This window comes from Dermochelys coriacea, chromosome 4, assembly GCF_009764565.3.
Source record: "Dermochelys coriacea isolate rDerCor1 chromosome 4, rDerCor1.pri.v4, whole genome shotgun sequence".
Lineage (NCBI taxonomy): Eukaryota > Metazoa > Chordata > Testudines > Dermochelyidae > Dermochelys > Dermochelys coriacea.
In genome coordinates, this window is record NC_050071.1 from 33,799,479 (window position 1) to 33,821,946 (window position 22,468).

Sequence of the window (22,468 nt, forward strand, 5' to 3'; positions counted from 1 at the left end):
GTCTTGCACTTATTGGCGGATTTGCTCGCCTTGGAGCTTCATGGCAGCCCTCAGCTTGGCCGTTTTTCTGAATTCACAGTCCAGGTCGATGACTCCTGTGTCTGACCAGGAGTTGGGAGGATTTGGGGGGAACCCGAGCCCTCCCTCTACTCCGGGTTCCAGCCCAGGGCCCTGTGGAATGCAGCTGTCTAGAGTGCCTCCTGGAACAGCTGTGCGACAGCTACAACTCCCTGGGCTACTTCCCCATGGCCTCCTCCCAACACCTTCTTTATCCTCACCACAGGACCTTCCCCCTGGTGTCTGATAATGCTTGTACACCTCAGTCCTCCAACAGTCCGCGTTCTCACTCTCAGCTCCTAGTGCCTCTTGCTCCCCACTCCTAACACGCACACCACAAACTGAAGTGAGCTCCTTTTTAAAACCCAGGTGCCCTGATTAGCCTGCCTTAATTGATTCTAGCAGCTTCTTGATTGGCTGCAGGTGTTCTAATCAGCCTGTCTTAATTGTCTCCAGAAGGTTCCTGATTGTTCTGGAACTTTCCCTGTTACCTTACCCTGTAACCAATATATCTGCCTTCTATTACTCTCCTATAGCCATCTGGCCCAACTCTGTCACAGCTGGTAGTTTTTTGTTGCCATGCCAAATCCAGATTTAATTTTCATTCACAATTGTCTTCCCAAAACAATGTGATGCAAGGATGTTTTTGGCTGTTTGGGTAAGAAAGGGTCTTTCTCCACAGGCTCCAGCTAGCCAAGTATCTACAGAGCTGTCCGAGACTAGGAATGAACATGTTAGGGGGGGACAAGGGCAAAGCGTTCTGCTTTGGCTAGCAAGTGTCTGTTAAATATTTCAGGCTCCACAAATCATGGCACAGCCTTATAATTGTCATTTGTCACACATTTTTCTGTGTTATACATCACTGAAATCGCATTTCCTCAGCCCACTTGACAAGTAACCACTATAAAACAGATCTACAACATGATCAAGGGAGGAAGAAAGAGGAAGTCAGTTGCCAGAGCCATAATCATTTACCCTAGTCTCACAAGTTCTGCAAGCTGGGCTGGAGGAAAAGGGTCAAGAAGGACCAGCGAGACACCTACTGAGGAACTGCACAAAGTCAATGCTGGATACTAACTAAAGAAAAAACAGTCAAATTCCTGTACAAAGTGGAGGACAAACTCTGCTGTCCTCCTCCTCTAAAGTACTAAATTCTACAGTGTGTAGAGGGAGCAAGAACTACCAAATTTACAGAGTTTATAGTGACCATAATTGTGGAAGCTGTAATTGTGGACAGCGATGGAGATGGAGATTTTAACAGTCACTGAGAAGCAGAGGAGGACGCTGCTAAGCCTCCAGCTGCAAACCTGAGAAGGAGATTTTCTCTGGGCTCTGTCACGACTTGAAAGCATGAGGCTATGTTGGGGGCAGGGTGGAGCTGCAGTGGGAGTGAGCTGCTACTATATGCCTTAAGCAGATGCGATGTGTACCACTCTTCCTCATCTCCAGGGTGGTGGAAGACTTTACCTCCTGCCAACTAGTACCACTTTGAGGTGGCTGCTCTGGTAAGCAGAAGGAATGTCACTAACCGGTCCCTGTAGAGGAGCGGATAGGACAGAAAGGCTCCTCCTACCCTCCTGCCTTTGTAATTCCACCATGACTATAACAGTCTAGCCCTTTCTGAACCACATACAGACAATCTCTCCAAAAATCTGGCTCCTGATTATACGGCAGATATATCATCAAAACAAACACTTATGTGCCACATATGGATAGTACAGTAGCAACAGGCCGCTATTGTCCTATTACTGAGCGTTAACAGTCCTGCAATAATAAAATAATCCAGAAGTGGTCATTTCAGAGCCCTGTAGTTTCTAATGCATATATTATAATGGCTGTCAGTCACTACAGGCCAACAGAAGCTGGCATGCTGAGTCATAAACCCTGTTTCACCAGATGCTTCTACATGTCACCACTGTCCATGTGGGCCATTCTAGTAATGTGTAGTATCTTCGATTTACTTACAGTGGCTAGGGAGCTGGATTCATTACAGGGAATTCCACTGCACCATTAAGATAAACTTTCCTCTTTTTGCCTGTTCTTCATTTTCTCCCCTCTGCTGCTCTTATTTTTATTCCTTATCCCAAAGCATTAACGTGGAAGGCTGACAAGATAATCCTTGTCCTCTGAACAACCCATCAAAAAAGTATGCACAACCCGTGAACAACCTGGGTAAGACTTCAGTGAAGCATTTAAGCACATCTTCAACTTTAAGCACGTACTTAAACCCTATTGTAATCAATGGGAGTTAACTATGTTCTTAGGTGCTCTGCTGAACAGGGATGGACCGCTGAACTGGGACTTAAAGCAGGTAATTACCTGAAGTTTGATACCATATCCCTTAATCATGCAAGTAGCCCCACTGACTTTAATGGAACTACTTGCAGGGCCCTTGATACAAAAATTCAAGCAAAATATTTATACTTTTTATATAATACTAATGGAAATAATGAAGAAAAAAAGGAACAATTTGATATTATTAAAAACCTGAAATGTTTGTCTACAAATCTTTTCTACATTTCTATACAGTTTTAATTCACATCTTATCCCAAGCCTGAGCTTTCAAAAAAATAACCAACTTGAGCTGAACAATGCAGACTTGATGCTTGAAAGAAATAAAAAACATTATCTAAACATAGCTCCAACTTCTGGGGTCTTCCCATAGTTTAATGCCTATAAAAACAATAATGCCATGACACAGAAAAACCACAAAAGTCCATTCCCTGATGTTTGCGGACCTTTGGAACCCATATTCTTTATGTAAGTTTGCATCCATTATAACCTATAGACTGTCCATTAGACCGACAAGACTTAATGATATGGAGATATGCCATATTATGCAATCTGGAAAGAATGCACTTCATCGAGTTTCATGCTCACAGCCAAAAAAAACACAGTAGGCCAGATCCTCAATTGGGGTAAATCAGCAGAGCTCCACACAATTCAATGGGGCTTTGCTGTTAACACTAGCTAAGGATCTGTCACAACTTAGTTACACTTTTATTATGAGTATTTAAAAGTGATAACTGTGGCTAAACAACTCCAGTAGTATAGAAATATTAACTCTAGAATGTATTTCCAGGCTGCAGGCTCTGGGCTTTTAACGGCTCACGCTGTGCACTGAGGGCATCTGGGATCCTTTGTACTGTCTAAGGCTAGGGCCATCAGCACTGCTAGCCTCTGCAAAGGAGGCTGCAAGAGAAAGGGAAGAGGAAAAGCCATTACTCCATTCCCTCTGTCCACTGCTCCAGTCAAACATGTGGATTGCCCTGCCACCAATGCAGGGCTGAGATTCTATGCCATAATTCAGTCTTAAATACTTAACTGTCTAAAAACAGAGACTCATTAACAAGTAGGCTTGATTATCCTTCTTCCAGTTTTATGGCATAGTGTAATTCCAGTGATATCAACATTAAACTGGAGCAGAAAGGAGAGAATCAGGCCAGCTGTATATTGATAAGAATATGAGGCTTATCCTTATCAAAACACTCCATTATACTTTTTTAGATTAATACTTCCATGACTAGAACATATTTCGACTGAAGTTTGTTGTTATACCCAGTTATGCATTTGACCTTGCAGGGTGGAAGGAAGAGCATCCTTGTGGGAAATCATGAAGTCTAGTGAGAAGAGAATCCTAGTTATCTGACTTGGGTGATAAACTTCAACAGCTGAGGCTATGAACCCCAATGTTCCTTCATTCTGTCTCTGTCCAAGAGACATTTTACTTATCACCCACAAGAAACAGAGGCATGGAACACTGAAAGTTGAGCAGCTGCTCTGAAGGGCCAAGTGCTAATTAACTAGCAAGCTGTATTCTATGAGGTTCTTTCTTTTCCCAAGCCTTTAAACTGTTTTTCATTTTGGACTAATACAAACTCTAAAATAAAAAATCTGCAGAAGTGAACTGGGCAAATTGTTTTTTCATGAAACTGAGAATGATAGCCCTAGCTAGAGGACAAGTGCAGGTGGAGTAGGATGTGTATGCAAAACAATGCTTCCCCACACAGCTTTGCTGATTTACCAGTACCTCGACCTGCAATATTTGACTCCCAGCAATTCAATGTGCTGAACTTTTCCTGGGCAGAGAGAGCCTGATACGACAAAAACAGATGCAGGTTTGTGACTAGGACAAGCACCAGCTAATGACAAAGACCAGCAAACTGACTTTCACTTGTGGCCTCAGCCAGAGGCATTAATAAAATCAGTGCATTGATCCATTTTACAAGCTAGACCACAGAATATAATTTTTTATTAAGATCAAACTTAAAAGTGTCACAATTAAGGTGGATGGGCCAAAATCATCACCAAGCTCAAAAATATTCTCTCTTAAAAATAAAATTTCCATTAAATTTCCACAATTTCTAATGAATGAAAGCATGTTAAATTCCAATATGAACTGATTCTTGTCTTGGGGGAGTCAGTATTTATTTATGCAATTACAAATCCAGAGTGGAACAATTTACTGACTAAGCCCTGATTCTGCAATTTCTTTGTGTCAGGGATGGTATTTCTTCATTTGTACAGTACCTAGTGTAACAGGGCCGCAATCACAATCGGGGCCTCAACTGCTAATATAAATATTAAATTATAATCATTTTAAATGTTAATGTTTTTACTAAAAAATAAAACTGCAACATTTTAAATTTTATTTGCTGCACCTCTTTGAAAAATCCAAAATTAAATGGGAAAAAGTTCATTTTCCAAATTTTATTTTGAATTCCTCTCACACTTCTCTATCATACCTCTCCCACTCCACAAAGGTTTGCAAGACCGATAAAACACAGCTTCTCTATTAGACTACCCTCTTGCAAAACCAAAGACAACGAGTCTCTTTCAGCTTAGGGGTCCACATTTGCATGCATCTTGCAGGAGCACTCACATGCTCATAGGCATGCCTCCATCTTTCCAATCTGCCACCTTGGTCTCTTCTTATGAGACTGCAGCTATATACCAGGATCTTGTTCTCAAAAGAGCCTGTAAAGTGTATTACAATTCTGTGGAGAACACAGCAAGCAGACAGAGTACAGAGGCAGCCTGACACAGCTGCAAACGCAAACAAAACTATTAAGTCTAATGTCAAATCCACCAGCCTTGACAGTGTACCTTTAATGTAAACAAAACACACTGTACAGTATCCCCTCAGGAACAGAGCTGAACATCGGTCTACTTCTTACTATCAGACTTCTTTTGCTGCTCAGACAAGGCTCAGGATTCAGACTTTGAGACTCAACTAAAATTTACAGTTTTCCAGATGCTGTCATCTTGAACACATCATGACACACAGAAGCCAAGAAAAACAAATGAAATTCATGTTTTACTGGGTCTCACATGCTGTGATATTTCCAAGCCTGCTAGCATCCACCAAGAAACACTCAGAATGTTTGATTCTGGAAACAAATCCACAACGAGGATGGAGCACAGGACAAAATCAACTCAACAAGTCACTCCATGTGTTTTTCATTTAACTGTATTCTGCAGAGGAAGTGAATGTGGTATATAATATACGTGGCTCACATTTTAAAGACTCCTGTCCATTTATATCTATTTTCTCAATCCACATCTTCAGAGCCCTGATTCCCTTCTCTCTATCAAGTTTCGCCAACTGCAATTCAAGCATAATGGTAGAGCAGGAAAAGATACCTACTCAAAATTGTGAAAGGACACCAGACGAGATATAATGTGCGCACACACACACACACACACCCCCCATAAGTATGGCACACATGTTCTATATAGCATAGTGTATACCTGTTGCTTGGTTGAACCCAAGTGAAGGCTGCTACAGTCCCTAATTTTTTAAGACAATTCGAAACACTGAAAAGTCCATACAGTAGTATAGGCAAAACTGAAAGTAAGCTGAGTTGGGCAGCTTTCCTTCTCTCCTCAGTGAAGTTAAAATGATAACGTATTAAAGATGTTCACATGGTTTGGATGTCACACAAATGTTTACTCTCTGAAGAAAAACATTATTTATTTATGCAATAATATATTGAACAGAAACCTTAAGTACAGTACGTGTGCACATTGCAGATGTGCATACACACACACACACACACACACACACACACACACACACACACCATATACATACTACTTTCAACTGGATCAGGTCCCATATAGAAGAATGTGACAGACAATTCCAGCTACAGTTACGCAGTTCCTGCTCCATGCCACAAATGAGTAACAGTGGATTTATCATCTCCTGCATATGTGTTAAAAATTATAAGCAAATATTTCACTTGCACAAAAGTGCTAGTCACTGTGTTTAGTTCATTTTATAAAATTTCTGGGTAAAATAAAACTATTGTACTTCCATTTGAGGCACAGAAAAGATTGGAGAACAAAGGGGACAGTACAGTTAAATTGATTTATTTTGTATAGTACAATTCTTCCATTGAACCATACATTTAGGTCCAGTTGAAATAATAGCATATATACACAAGATGAACAAAACCAGAGGGGGGTGGGGGTTGGTTTTGGTACATAAACCATGCGCAGTTCAGACCTGGGTCTTTTTAACACAAACCCTCACTTACAGCCCTCATTTTACTGCCAGAATTTGGGTAGATATGGATACAAGGTTCTAGTTTTGACCCAACTCTAATCTAAACTGTTAGATTTAACAGGCTAGGTATTGAATGATACTGAAATACCAAGAAGCTATTAAAAATCTGTTTCTGAGGATTAATATACCTGTTTGCTATAGAGTGATTAATCATCAATGTAAATGTTTGGAATAGTCAACTGGTACCTAACATACAGTAGCACTAGATTTAGCAATAATCACTGTTATGTTACTAACATATCAGTTCATTATTAGCAGCACACTGACTGAGCTTTAATACAGGTACTTATGAAATAAATGTATATCCATTATCAATGTATTTTTGATTCCTTAATGACAATTATTTACTGTCAATGTCTTATTGGGCTAAAAATAGGTGCAATTAATATAAGTGTAAATGCCACATTTGTCCATGTACTTAAGTACTGTATATGCAAAAGTAAATTTGTGCACTTAAGTTGAATGCTTCGCACGTGTGGTATTTATTATTGCTGATACACTCCCATGAACTTACTTCTGAAAATTAATCATATTTGTCTGTAACTGAAAACATAATAGGTGCGCACGAATAATACATACTAAAGGCCTGATCCTGCAAACGCTCAAGCCCATAATCTCATTGAAGTCAGTCAGCTGAGCAGTCCCCTCTTGTCCCATGATGAGATTTTGTGGGGAGACACCACCTTGCCCAGTGTAATTCCCTTGCACCCCCAGTACAGATAGGTACTGGGGCATTGACTGCTTCTGTGGGACTGCAGAGTGGCTACACAGCTCCTACTGATGGAGTCTCTCTCCCCTCTGGACCCAAGTAGCTCTCCAGGGGACTCCAGCAGTGCAACCTGGTCACAATTCTTTCCTGAATGTTTAAAAGCTCCATGGAATTGGCAGGTCTCTCGTTATTATTACACATTTATTTATGCTCCATATACCAAAGCAATTTTGCAACCTTTACTATTTTATTTCTTGTTTCAGAGTAGCAGCCGTGTTAGTCTGTATTCGCAAAAAGAAAAGGAGTACTTGTGGCACCTTAGAGACTAACAAATTTATTTGAGCATAAGCTTTCGTGAGCTACAGCTCACTTCATTGGATGCAATGTTCATCATCCGATGAAGTGAGCTGTAGCTCACGAAAGCTTATGCTCAAATAAATTTGTTAGTCTCTAAGGTGCCACAAGTACTCCTTTTATTTTATTTTTTGTAACATCTTTGTGTAATTTCGTAAGAGGCCTGTGTTAAAGCAAGAACATTCTGCTGTTTAATAATGTCAGGATTTCTCAGTCTTCTCAAAGGACTATAATATTTTTATACCTGGAGTCCTCTTTTCCTTTGTAGCTTGCCTCTAAGTTATTTTATTCCAGCTATGAGGAATGTGCAAAATCTTCTTGTCTAGCATTTAGGCCACTTGTACATTATCCTTCCAGGAACTTGGGTAAGCAAGACAGTATCTCCTCTCTATCTCATGGACCAAAATCAGCTCTTGCAAAATGCATTCACCCTTCATATCCCCAGTATAACAGCATTTGCTTTGATAACTACGGTTCAAACTCTAATTTCAGCTGCACCAGTATAAATCTGGAGTAACTCAATTGGCTGTAAACAAATTATTCCACAGTTACACCAACGCAAATGAAAGCGGATTTGAACCTCAAAACCCGGACCATTAGTTCACTGAGTTAAATCTGGAATATGAACAAGAATAAGTACTTTTAAAATATTACTTCACTTGTCTGGTAGGCTATTTAATATCAGATTTCAATAATTTCTAACTTATCTTCCATATGAATTATGATGACAACATGAGGAAGAGGCCTCTAGGTCTGCAGGGAGATAGGTAAAAAAAATGTACCTATCCAATTACACAGCAGTCCATGAAAAACAGAACCCCAGCAAGGAGAGATTGGTGATATTCTGCAGGGTACTGAGGAAATTTGAATTATAATACACTGTTTCACAACATGCAGAGATGGGAGCTCAGAGAATATTAACATAGATTTCAGCAGACCCCACTGTATGATAAATCATTGTTTCAATTGTGATGAGAAATATCTAAAAAACAGAACTCCTCTCATACATGCTTGGATTCAGTGTTTAACATTCACCTACTTGCATTTTCAAGACTCCCACACCAGTGTCCTATGCAGCTTTACTCAGTCAGCACTCCCAATGAAGACAAGAGTGCCACCTACTGAAGTCATTGAGGGGTTTGACTTAATAAGGGCAGCAGAGCTGTGCAAGGAAGACCAAATTCAGATGGTCACATGTGGATGCCATGGCATTGACTGGGAGTTGTATGCATGCCTTTGATTCTTACAGGCTAGATTGAGCCTTCAGGTTCAAGCCTGTATAAGGGGCACTGTGTAGCTGCACCTCCACAGCCAAGGCAGCCCTTCAAACCAGAAGGGTCCTGCAGGGCCACACACAAGGCTGGGTGTTTCACTCACCCATTGGCCACATAGGACCAGGGCACAACTAAGCACTAAGGCTGCATGGGACACTGCTGTGGAAGTCTTAAAAATGCAAGTGGGTGAATATTTAATCAATTTACTACCAGTGGATTTACTAGCTCCTAGAAATTGACCTAAGAGAGGCTCATGTGCTCTAAAAATTAAAATAGTTGCATTTGTCCATTTAATACACAATACATTTCAAAGTAAGTGTATATGATATTTTCCACTTTACATAATCACATGTGCAAGAATTAGCACATCCCATTCTGTAACAGACCAGAAGTTTACAAAGCACAATATACAAGTCACCATCACCAACAGAACTAATCTGCACCCATGAAGGCTCTGCAGAGAAGCCAAAGACTGGACGGATGTGACATCTGAATTACAGCAAAGTGGTCAGTCAAAGGCATATCAGCTGGATGGTAAGGAGAAGCTTTCAGTGGTGCTACATTGGACAGATTTGAACTATGATTAAGAGCATGCTTACTTAAGTATGCTAGTAATTGCACTGACTATGGGAGTACTCATGTGATTAAAATTAAGCACGTGCTTAAGAGCTTTGCTTAATCATAGCCTGTGGGTAAATAGAGAACGTTGATCTCTAGACCTGTTTATCTGCCCCCTCACTAGCATAAATTTACATAATAGTAACAAAAAAGATTATGGTGACAATCAAATAGAAATAGGAAGTGAACCTGAGTAGCTAATACATGTATGAACCTGGGAAACAGACATTCAGGTCAAACTGATAAGCCCAAGGGAATAAACTATGGCATTATTATTAATAAATATTATAATCGATCATGTTTATTAGGCGAGTGCCTATGACCCAACCAACAATGGGGCCTTGCTAGACACTGTACAATCACAGAGTAGAGATGGTCCCTGACCCAAACAGCTTACAATCCAAATAGACATGATAGACACAGGGTGGGAGGAGGGGCATAGCACACAAGAAGAATGAACAGTGTGATGGTAGCCAACACCATGTTAATTCCACAATTTTATTTTATTTTGGAAGGGCTTACTTAAAAGTGATCAGCTACATGGAAACAAAAGGGAATAAAAACGTGGTCAGGGGGACAGGGCAGGAGAGAAGAGGGTAAGAGGGCAGGTGTGGGGTAAAGCTAAAGTGAAGCAACTGTGAAGGAGAGGGAGGGAGAGGTTTGACACAAAACAGCTAATCAGCACAAGGCAGAGAAAATCCAGTCTGAACGGTTGCAAACCAGAATATTATTATGATAATAATAGCTTGCATTAATATAACGTCTTCCATCCCAAAGGATACAGTCACTTTACCTGAAGCACAATCACTTCTATAGCAACAACAGTTTAGGACAGGAAATGAAGACTATGGCATTGATTCTGTTCGCAATTATACTCAAGTAATTTAATTCCATTCAAATAATTAAAATTTACTCTAGATTTACAGTGGTAAAAGTGAAAGCTAAATATATCCCAAATATCAAGTCAATTTTCAATCTTACTTCGATTTTACAGTGATTTTAACTACTTAGACTTCAATGTAGTTACTCCTGATTTAGATTGACATGAGACCACAATCAGACTTACCATATCCAACTGACACTGCAGGATGAATTTCGTAGATAAAATGCATTTCCCAAGCTGGGATTTAACCAGGACAGTAAGGCTAATAACAGCCTTACTCTTGAAAAAAAAGTGTTACAGGATCTTAAAAGCATGCCCATGGTCAAGATTATGAGTTTACATCTCCTTCAAAAGACAATATCTCTGCCCCAATTAGTGTCCTGGTTCAATATGATCACATAATGAAGAGTGCCGACTGGCTGAAATCCATCACACCCTGCAGACTGCTAGCTTTTATCTGGATGTCTCTCATCCACATGCTGGCCAGGCCTACTTTGCAAGATCACAAAATCACAAATGAAGGGGATCTGGCTGCAGGCCACATCAAAGTAGATACTGTACAAAGGCTAACAAAGAAAACATTTGACACTGGAAACCTAAGAGATTTTTGTTTACCAGAGAGCTGAGCCTAGTAATGACAAAGAAGGATTAGTGTTCATTCTTTCAGAGTCATCATAGAAATTAACTCAAATTTTCCCTACTCAAACTCATAACAAAACCCTGAAGTAGCAGCATCAGTACATGAGTGCAAAAGAGATCAAAATTAATATACTATTGGCATTAAAACTTAAGAGCTAGTAGCCATTCATACAACTGTAGGTTGGCAACTGGGGAAATAAAGGGTGCAAAGAGAGTCTTGCACCTACTCCTGCTTGAGGACCTGGACTTCAGGGCTAGTGCCATATGCAATGCAAGCCATGCTAGATGCAGGGACAAAGTAAATCTCCCACCACTCTACAACTAAAATCAGAGCTGGCTAGTCACAGGGAGGAGCACTATTCAGGGTGTAGCAGCAAGCAGGTTTCCCAGCCATGCCAGCGAGCCCCCTGGAGACATTGTGCATAAGAGATCAATGGGAGTTGAGGGCATTCATCTCCTTGTAGGAGTTTTCTTCCCAGTGTGGCTAATTCTCATGATACTATCATGTGTCTCATAATATTTGATGTTTTTCTTAAAGCCACAGCTCCTGGAGTCCTGTGATTATGTGAGAATCTCAGCTTTCATGAGAAAAAGTAAGTATCTAGTCTTCATGATTGTGAAGAAGAGGTTGCACATGAACCCTAAAAGCTCAAAAAACAGAAAGCAAATAAAGAGACCAGCATTTATCATTTTAACAGTCTATTAGTTTTTAAGCCAATCATGAATTTTGGGGCCTGACTTGTAATTTTTGAACCTTTGGGGTTAATACTCTCTCACCTTGCAGGACTGCTCCCACAATGTCCAAAACTTCCCCCTCTTCCTGATTTAGCTTTTGTTAAACAACCACCATATAAATCTCAATGTCAGCTTCTTCCTGAGTCTGCCCTTTTGCAAGGATTTCTCCCTTCAGGGCCCCTCTGTTCCTGGACCTAGTTCAGCGTGTCCCAGATAGGCCCTCAGACACTTTTTCTAACTCAGTCTTAACTATAGGTACTCTGCTATAATAATCCAAGAATTCACCTGGTCTTAAGAGTCAGCAGAAATAACCTCAACACAGTGCAGGGTTCTAGCACCTGACACCAGGGTGGGTAAGCAGAAATAACTGCATTTCTACGCAGGGGCCCAGAATCTCATCATATCCCTTTGGTAATTTTACAGTTAGCATACGTGGGGTGATCAAAACATCACCATTTCTTTTAACTCTGCACACACAATCTGGACTACAAATATAGGCTACCTTTTAACAGTCACTTAAAATATCACATAACCAAGCGCCTCCTACACACACACACACACACACACACACACACACACTGACCAGTCTTGTTTGTCAGCGCATAATAGATGGGAATGTCCAAAGTCTAAGATATCATTTGATTACCTATACTAAGTTTGAGCAATGCTTTTATGAATAAAGATTAAAGAATTCTCCACATATCATCTGTTGCCTAACGAAAGTAATTAGGTAACATGCTGAAGGAGGATTGCTTGTTTCCAAAATAATTTCTCTGCCACTTGTTCTGTAACCATATTGCAACAGCTGTAGATTTAGTCTCACCCCATTCGAAGGAGTCTGTCTCAGGAACACACTTCATCAAACAGAATTCCAAGATGTTCCTCCAACATGATTATGACCTAGCACAGCAACAGGATAAATTGTTTACTACAGCTATGTTTGTTTGTTTTTCTTTAGGCACATCAATTACGAACTAAGGCTAACAGACTGAGTTACTTCATGCAGCCTAGAATAAGCCTGATTCTCCTGAGAAGCAGGGCTCACCCAGTGTTGGCAAAAGATTCTAGAGAAAGGTATATTTAAGGGAATTCAGTTCCATAAGGAATTATACATAGGAAGTTTTATTTTCCCATTATTTCTCATTCAGCCTTTTCTCTTAGCAAATTCAGGGAATAATTTTTGTTTTAGGGTGGGGAACCTGGTGCTTTTTTCCCCCCTGCCTATTCTCTAAAATTCACTAACTTATATACTAACACCCATTTTAATTTACATCTCATGCAAAATAGGTTTGATAAGGGTTTGAAGAAGCAACAAACAGGAATAAGGGAGATTCAGAAAGAACAGTGCAGCCACAGCTTCTCTACTGTCTAGTACAGCATGTCTGCCACCTCACTGGGTCTAGCTAATAGGAAAAAAAATCTGGCCTTATATCAAACAAACTCTTTCTTTCTTTCTTTGATAGTCCTATTCAGGGCCCTGTTGTGGGCAACTAAGGCAGGGAGAGAATTTGGAAATGGGATTAAAACTGTAAACAAAAAGTTGGAATTGTAAAAAGTATTTGAGTTCAAGTCCATAAATTACAAAATGTTTTATTCTTAATCTGATATCTGACACCAAAGTGACCCTGGGCTAACATCCTGTTTACCTTCACATTGGGTTAAGTGAAAGACTTTGCTGCTTTTAGGTGAAGTGCCAAGTGTTTCAGTGTGCACCATGCTGATTTCGGAAGTTGCCAAACATTGAAATTAGAAATGAGCATGCCAGCTGCCCTTGTACCTCACTCTGTGTATATGTGATACTGCCGAGTCAAAGCATCCCAGATCAGATAGTCAATTAGCCAGGGAAAAAACAGAAGCTTAAAGATCTTGGCACAATCCTTAGAGTATAGTTATAGAGATGTAAATAATATCAGTGTCTGCATGAATAGCACAAGGGACATTCAAGGTCTTACCATTACACTGCCATCCTTTCCTCTCTCTCACATTTACACACGTACACTATAGTAAGGTGCTATAATAGCCATCTATAATTCATGGTTCTAGTTGCTGAGATTTTACAAAACGCTCTCTCCTTGTAAGTGAAAAATAATTTACTGACTAGAATACGTATCCCATCATACACAAACAAATCCAATAGATTTTGTGAGATGCAATCCATTAATTAATAGGTCTTTTAGAACCTTATCCTGAAATCTCTTATTCCATCGTTCTTTCTAAGGATTGTAAAATATATATAAGAAGCTCAAATACAAATAACTGAATCCATGCCCTATCCTTAAACAACAGGGCAGCTATCTAGAACAAAAACATCCCTGTAAATAAAACAGGAGCCTTACACGTTAAATTTTAACCTTGGCACCATGCTAGTCAGAAATACAGAAGTAATAGCACTTGTACTTTTTGTATCCTTTTTCATGATTAATCATAATTATATATCTGACTAGTGAATACTTGTGAAAAACAAAAAACAGAAGCAAAAATATAAAGGTTGAATGTTGGCATAATTCAGCACAATGTATGTGCAAGTGCAGCCATCTGTTTGACTGTTTGCATTAGTTCAGGGCTGCCTATATTGAGTGTATTACAGCCTTGTTTGTCTGTCTGTGTGACCCTTCCTCTCACTCTGCACCACTCACTGATCTCTGCTGACACAATGGCTCCCCTCAATGAGCTGGGCAATAGCAGCAAAGAAAGAAGGAATAAGAAAAGGCTTGCCAGAGAGCAGCAGCGGAGAAGAGGAGAAAACTGGAGAGGGGATGAAGTGGAAAGGGGTCTTTGGAAAGAGGAACAAAAAAGGGGAAGAAGGAGGAGCGAGAGCTATCCTGGTGCCATTCTGCTGATCCATGAATTTTGCAAGGGTACCTGCCAGTGTAAAAATCAACTAATTTTCCATTAGAAACATGTCCTGGCCCGTATAGTGATCAGTGAAGGGCAATTAGATTCCTCTTCCCCATATTCAGTGCTGCTGTCTCTTGAGAAAGGGGGACTGGAGATCCGGTTGTTTGCTACCAAACACATTTCCTGTCCACGGCCCAGCATGTCTAAGTAATATTAACAAAGTACTGCCTGATGCTGTCAGTTTGCTAGGGCTAACTCACCATACAGAGTGCTTTTACTCCCCCGGCGCAGGCTGTCGATATTGCAGGTCTGAGCAAACTCCATGGGATTGCCACACACCCTCATGTGGAGGAAGAGTACTACACCAATTTCCACAAATTGAGGATCTTAAATATCTCTCTGCCGCCCTATCTACGTTCTTTGTACAAAACAAATAAAATTCCCCCCCCCCAAAAAAGTATCTATGGATCAAAAGAAGCAAGTCATGACTAACTGCCTGACTTTCTCCTGTGAGCAGCCTTGTCAGCATTAAGAGGTAACATCAGAGATTGTATAAATTATCCAATCTCTCAAGCCACATGAATTTTATCCACACTAACCTGCACAGTCCTACAGTTCCCATCCTCATAAATGTAGGCTTCAAAAACAGAAAGATGGGGAAATGGAGCATTTCTAAACTGTCAGCACTGCCTGGGAGTGTCCCTGTATTGCTTCCATACGAGTGTGAGCTGATGGCATACTTCTGGGGGGGAACTATACTATGGGGGGATAATGGGTGGGTCTCTCCCCCGTTTCTCCTCTCCCCTCATTTAGGACTCTGGGCTTGAGGGCCACATAGTCTTGTAAATATATGGTATTGGCTTATTCTTCAGTAGAAAAAGTGAAATAAGTAAGTTTAGGTCTAATGCACTGAAGCATTTTGGTAGGGTATGGAAAGGAATTACTACAAATATGAAACTAAGTGGAGTCGTAAGGGTGTATTTTGACACAATCCAGCTTTACCTACTGCCTTTGGGGGGGGAATAACTTTGAGAGCTTGGAGATTAAATGGAAAAGCAATCTAGGAAACAATTATTTGAAAATAACAGAATGTGTTGCTTTGAGGAATGAACAACAACATTTGGATTGGATGAAAAGGAAGTGCCCAAATACTTACGCATTTGTCATTTTATCGGGTGAGTTATAAGTTTACCAACAAGCTGGCCTGAATGAAAGCCAACAGAAGTGTTTATACAGAACCATTATTAATGGATTCTTGAGTACAGCTAATGATTTCATACTTCCTAATAAATGTACTGTAACAGGATACATATGTTAAAATGCCTGAGAACAAGGTATGGCACAGTTATTACAGAAAAGAAATGAACTTTTTTGTCTTGTTAAAAATAATAATTTGAGGAATCAGCGGTTTTAGGAGCCACTGAGGAGCTGCATAGCTGCTGGCCACAGAATTTCCATTAGCCTCCTGATGTATTCTATATACCTGCAAGTGCGGGTATAAAGAAAACTCCACATGGAGGCAGAAGTAGCATTTGCAGTAGCTCTTTAATTGTTATTTTCACTTTCCAACATATTTTTGCATCTCAATGGGATTTCTGAAAGAGAACTATTCAAGGAACTTTATAAATGCTTAAAACACATCTGTGCTGGTACTCACCTCCCATTACAACTGTAACGAACACTTTCTTATGTCAAACACTGTGTGTAAGTGCCCCATGGAGTGCCAGAAATCATACATTAATGATCTTTCCATTTTTAGGAAGTAATAGGCAATATAGGCAATGCCAGTATGCAACGCTCTAGGAGAGAGGATCTAGAGTATATAAGCTGAGCAGTCCCAAGAGGAACCACAGAAATAGCCAAGCCTGGGGAGAAAGACTGAGTTGAGATTCAGATTATTTTATTATTGATTTGTTGTTGTTGATAATAAAGGCAAACTCCATGCAGAGAATTAGTTTGGATTTTTCATAGTGTAGAACGCATATTGGGAAAGGCAACTGCTAACAAAACAGCTATGGAATAACGTGTATGTAGGGGGAGTTTCTTCCCAACACCATGCATAAGAAGCTGGTGCACTGAATTATGAGGCTTTATACCTCTTATATGAGCTTTATTTTCAAAAGACTTTGTTTTCTTTTAAAAAATAAGTCTTAAGGATTGCACGCGTCTTTATAATTTGCAAGTTCAATTACAAGCAGATTTTTTTAAAGATTTACATTAACTATAAGCTTATTTTAAACACACATCTTAAATATTTCATTAAAATCCATTTATGACAACATAGTTATGTAAAAAGCAAAAAGGGACCAAAGTTTCAGTGTTCAGTTGTGAATTCTCTAGAGAAAAAGACCCAGATATATAAGGCCACAATATCAAAGGGTGAGAAGAAGTAATTTTGGCCCAGATTTCTCTTTACATGAGAAAAACCCACATATGGTATTGTAAGTTTCCATTCACAAAGTTTCCTCTCAGTCATTCCTGTGGGGAAGTAAGGGTTCCTCATTCTAACACAGAAGTGGCTTCTGTCTGCAAATCCACAGTTCTTAAGAAATCTCCTGAAAGCTTCTGCTTTCTCAAATGGCTCTCACCAACCCTGGCTATATGGAGAGGGGATTTCCTTTCATTCACTGTCTTCAGAACCCTCCTCAGTAGAAAACTTGTGCAGGTGGCTAATAAGAAAGTGATCATTGCCCTTTTTGCATCTTTGCACCATCTAACAATGATGATGGACAACATTCGTGGCAAGTGTGTTGAAATTTTCTTGTAATGTTTTTCAGACATGCAACTTAACATCTATGAAGATTTGGGGCCATCTCCCACTATGTGTATGCTAGTACACAACGAGGAGAAAACCTCTTCTTCCTGAGCACGCAGCAGGACAGAAAATCATTGTAGTGTTCAAGATCACACTAAGAGAAGGTGCTTGGGTAATGATTTGGGAACGACCAGCAAGCGAACCAAAGAGCTTTATATATACGTGTCTGGGAGAAGGCATGCAGATTCAGAGGAATGGTAATCTTGTCCTCTCTGATTCTAAAGAATTCTGCCCTAGATGGTAAAATTTCTTGGGCAAAAGATGCATCTTCTTTGCATCAAACAGAGCAGGCGTTATCCTTTGTCATTTACATCTAAGGAGGGAAAAGATGGGTTAGTTAAACACAAATCACCTAGCTTGATTTTTAAAAAAAAGTATGCTTTTCCTCTGTTTCCTCCTAGATTTTCTCTCCCAACAGTGAGATCAGGATAGCTAGCTTGAAGGCATACTTTACTGGGAGTAAAACAGTAAAATGCTTATGAAATTCTCTCATCAGCCTCTGGCTTTGGTGAGCTCCATAGACAATTGTGCTGACAACTTTAGCTTTCCCTTTGGATTTGTCACGTGGTTATCTGGCTGATGGGTCATCTGTCATTTCACAGCATTTAGTTTTACTTCAAGAAACACTCCAAATCAACACTTCCCAAACTATCCATTTGCCATGTCCTTTGATAATAAAAGCCATGTTTTCCAAACATCTCATTTATATTCAACAAGTGCCATTTTAAAGCAATTGAAGGTCTCGCATCCAAAAGAGCAAGACTATTTTAAACATAGGCTCCTGCCATATTATTTTTTCTGCTTCCTTAAGGCACTGGTGATTCTAGCAATAAGTCCCAGACCACACACAAGAGTTGCATGTTAATTATTATTTGGTTATTAATTATTATATTTCAGAACCTAGAATGTGGTGAGCCTGTACTAAACATAGAAGATTCAGTATCTGACTTAAGGAGATTATAATCAAATTGTTTCTTTAAATGCAGACACACATATAAATGGTACACAAAACATTGTATGTCCATTCATTTATGGGATATAGCCCAGATAGTTGAAATAAGTATTTTAATGTTAACTATATGTAGCATCATCTACCATTGCAAGAAGACTATTGTGCCCTGTGGTGTCTTACTCTGCTGAGTCTTGCACTATCTGTTGATGTTAGAGTTTTCCTAATATCTATACTGCACTTTCATTATTAAAACTTTTGTTGCTTAGGAGCGTGAAAAAAAACACCCCAAAACAGCAAAAGTTCTAACAACGAAAAGTGCCAGTGTGAACAGTGCTTCATCACCAGGAGATGCTCTCCTGGTGACAAAGCTACCACCCCACATTGGGGGTGGTTTTATTTTGTCGTCAGGAGAGCTCTCTCCTGAGCTTACCTTCCAACGGTGTGGCTGTAGCGGCACGGTCGCCCCGTTGTAAGGTGTGCAGTGTAGACATAGCCTAATATAAACTGAGTCAATAGCACTGTAAGTTACCAGAATAAAGTTTTTTAAACGTACAGTGATGAAACAGTTAACTTTCAGGGTGTAAGATATCAGGATAGGCCACAAAGCAGCTATGCCACAAGTTAACTGAGAAGCAGGAGAGCAAATTGGAGGCTTCGATGATTTCTCAGGGAGCTAACTGGAGATGTATGTGTTTTCTTCAGTAGTCCAATCTGAAATGCAGGTCTGCATTTTTTCTTCTCAACTGACGTTTTGTCTATATTTTTCTGCAGAGCAGTAAGGGTTTGGAGGCACATTAGAGGAGCAGCCACACAAACCCTCAGCAGTATCCCCTCTGTTGCTGAACTAACAGGAAAGAATCCACAGAGTACTTGGGACAGAGCTGGGAACCTAATGGCAAATCTGCAGAAAAGAATGTGTCTCAGGCTGCATTGAGTCTTCCAAGCTCTCTCCCCCCAGCTGACATAGTGGAGCTTTCTGCACTTTAATGGGTGTTTTGGGAGCTGCCAGGGGCACTGGAACCACTGACAACCAGCTATAAAGGAATCACGCTGCCAGGGAGCCATAAGGGTAACAGTGAGATGCATGGGCAGGCAAGTATCTTTATGCAAGTTGCCCTTCGTCTTGAGTGAATCTCAGGGCAGTTCCAGGATTCGTCAAGCAAAACCACTACTTTTTCTGCAGGGAGGCAGGTCTCACCCTTTAATGGCGGGGGGGAACTCTGCAAAATTTTCTTCCCTACAGCTCTCACCTGCAGGTTTTCTCCTCAGAGACAGCAATCCAACCACTCAAAAGACAGAGTCAAGAGCAGCAGGAAGTGAGTCCACTAAAAAGATTTCTGCAAGTCTGACCCTTGCAAGATCTGGGGAAGAGGAGTACTGCAAGGCGAGTCAGTGCCTGTTCCACAGCTCTTCTCCTCTCCAAGGAAGGAAGCTTTTACCAGCTGTAAGTGATTCTGAAATATTAGCTAACGCTCTGCTAGGAGGGACATCTAAGGCATCTCTCCATTCAGTGCTTGAAGCAATTATATTTTAGAGGAAAATTAGTGTCTTAGTCATACAAGGACTGAAAGCATCTAAGATGGAAGACAAAAGAGTGTTCATAGAATCATAGGGTTGGAAGGGACCTCAGGAGGTCATCAAAGAGGAAACTAAAGTACTCAGAGACTGAAAACTCTATCCGATAATGTTCAGGCCATTCACACAGGAGTTCCTAGTTTCAAGACTTACCCAGATTCCTGATGAAAGATAATCCCTCATAAAACTGAAATGCTGGACAATACCAATAAAAATCCTCATATGAGTGTTGGGACTTGTAGATAATAGTGTCCATTAAACCTGGCTTGGGTTCTCTTCATTTTTAACCCAGCCTTTCTCTTTTGGACAATAGGATGGGCAGCTTCTGTTAATTCTATTTTATAAATTGTAATCTGAAAACCTTTAAACATAATTAATCTACTGGAGAAATGTTTGTCTGTGCACACCTAAATAATCCTTACTCACTTGAATAAGGGGTTTTTTGAAACTCTACTAGATGCCAATCTGCATCTTTAGGAACCTAAATACCTTTAAAAATCTGGTTGTTGGAGCTCTCAAGTCAATTGGAATCTTTGTGTCCATAGGAAAAAAAAATTATCAACCCACATTCATGAGAAGTCTTGTGTTGTCTGGGAGATATTATAATATGATGTCAGCTATCTGAACTGTGGTTTCTTTATTTGGCTCATTACATTTTGTTTTAAAGATTAGTTGATTTGATCTTCAGTAGACCCCTGTTCATGAACCTTAAGGCTCCTTGAAATTGAACAGACATCCAGATCACTGTAGGTACTTGTTTTAGTGATTTAACTCACACTGGAGAGACATTCAGAAGTGACTGGACCAAACAGATCTCTTAATAACAAAAGCAGTTCAGTGGAGACAAACAGATTGTCTACAAAGCCATTGAGCAGGCACACAGTGGCTATTTTGTTGTGGAATGCAGGAAAAATTTACCACAGAATTTTAATTATGTTAAACAAAACTGAGCTAACTCTGCCAGTGCATCATGCTTGAGTTTAATAGCACTCAAGCAGGTATACAAAGTATTGTAGTTCACTAAGGGTGTTTATTGCATAAGTATACATTGAACTTAATTGATGGTTTCAGTTGGAGTATTCTCTGAGTAAGGACTGAAAGATGGGGCCCAAATTGTATATATATGTATTGCTAAATCTATATAATAAAATAAAATGTATTGCTAAATCTATATAATAAAATAAAAATGATTACCAAATAAGTCTTTCAAAAGTATGATTTAAATATAAATTCTGAAATATAAATCATGGGGCACACGGAACCAATTTTTCTTTTGTAAGACCATACATTTCTTTCTTTTAACTTCTGTGTTATTTCAACACCTTATTGCTCTTATTATATCATGTTGCTATATTTCTACTTATAGCAAGATCTCATAGCCATAGTCACAGACTGTGAAACAGTAAGGTGGTAGGTGTGGTAAAGAAATAATTTTGGTATGTTTCAACACACAGCCTAAATAAAGTAAATTACACACCCAAAATCTGATTTCACTATGGCTTGAAATTTCTTTGATTAGCATCACGCTCTGCTGAACATTTTTCAGCTAGCCCTACTCTTTTTCAGTTTCAGATAAAGTAAATCACCACACAAACTGATGGCACAGTCCAAAATTGCTAGTCAAATTTTGAAAATCTAAAGCAACCACTGCTTCTCTTTAGATACATACTCTTTGTTCATATGCTTGCATTCAGATCACCATTGCTTGCTTGAAAGATGTAGAGCCAATTTCACCATCACACTCTGGCTGCTTTGCTATGTTCTTGTGTTTAAAACAGCCACAGACTCAGCATATGTACCCAACTAGTGGCTGGTTTGCATCCTCCAAGCAGTGTAACACTTAAACTAAAAGTACTAAACTAAAGCATTTTGGTGGATCTGGCCCTTAATATTAAAATGTGATGGACAGAGAGACAATCTGCATTTATTGTAGATGTTGGCATGCTAGATGTAGTTCAGCTGTCCAACACAGATGGATTTTTTTCTTACATAAAGTCCTTACATGAGAGATTAATTTATGCTAGTTTAGACCACATACTTTTTTTTGCATCTGGCCAGCAGGGAGAAAGAGACAGAATTTTAAAAACTCAGCACCTAGCAACTCCCATTTCAGTAGCTAAATAAGTGGATGGATTTTCCAGAGATCCCCTCCCACCTAGGTAATGAGAACAATAGGAGCTTCTGGGTATTGAACACTTCTGAAAATCTAGCCACTTTATTTGGTGCCTAAATAGGAGATGAGCCCTTTTGAAAATCTGGCCCAGTGAGGACACTGAAGATGACATTCTCAAAGAGACAATTTCACAGGCTCTCTCGTTTGTAGTTATTCTTCAGTGCTATCTTCCAAACAAAGATTTTAAATAAGTTTATAGCTACTAGAAAACATGAGTAGTAATGAATGGCCTGCTGGGATGAACGATTTTTTTGATCCTTTTGTGCATAGCTAATTGT

The 22,468-nt window shown here is 39.7% G+C and overlaps 1 protein-coding gene across 5 annotated transcripts in view; it reads right to left on the reverse strand.

The window, feature by feature from the left end:
• The window catches only part of COL25A1 (collagen type XXV alpha 1 chain), a 425,450-nt gene that overhangs the window by 338,478 nt on the left and 64,504 nt on the right, over positions 1–22,468 (reverse strand). The window lies entirely within an intron of this gene.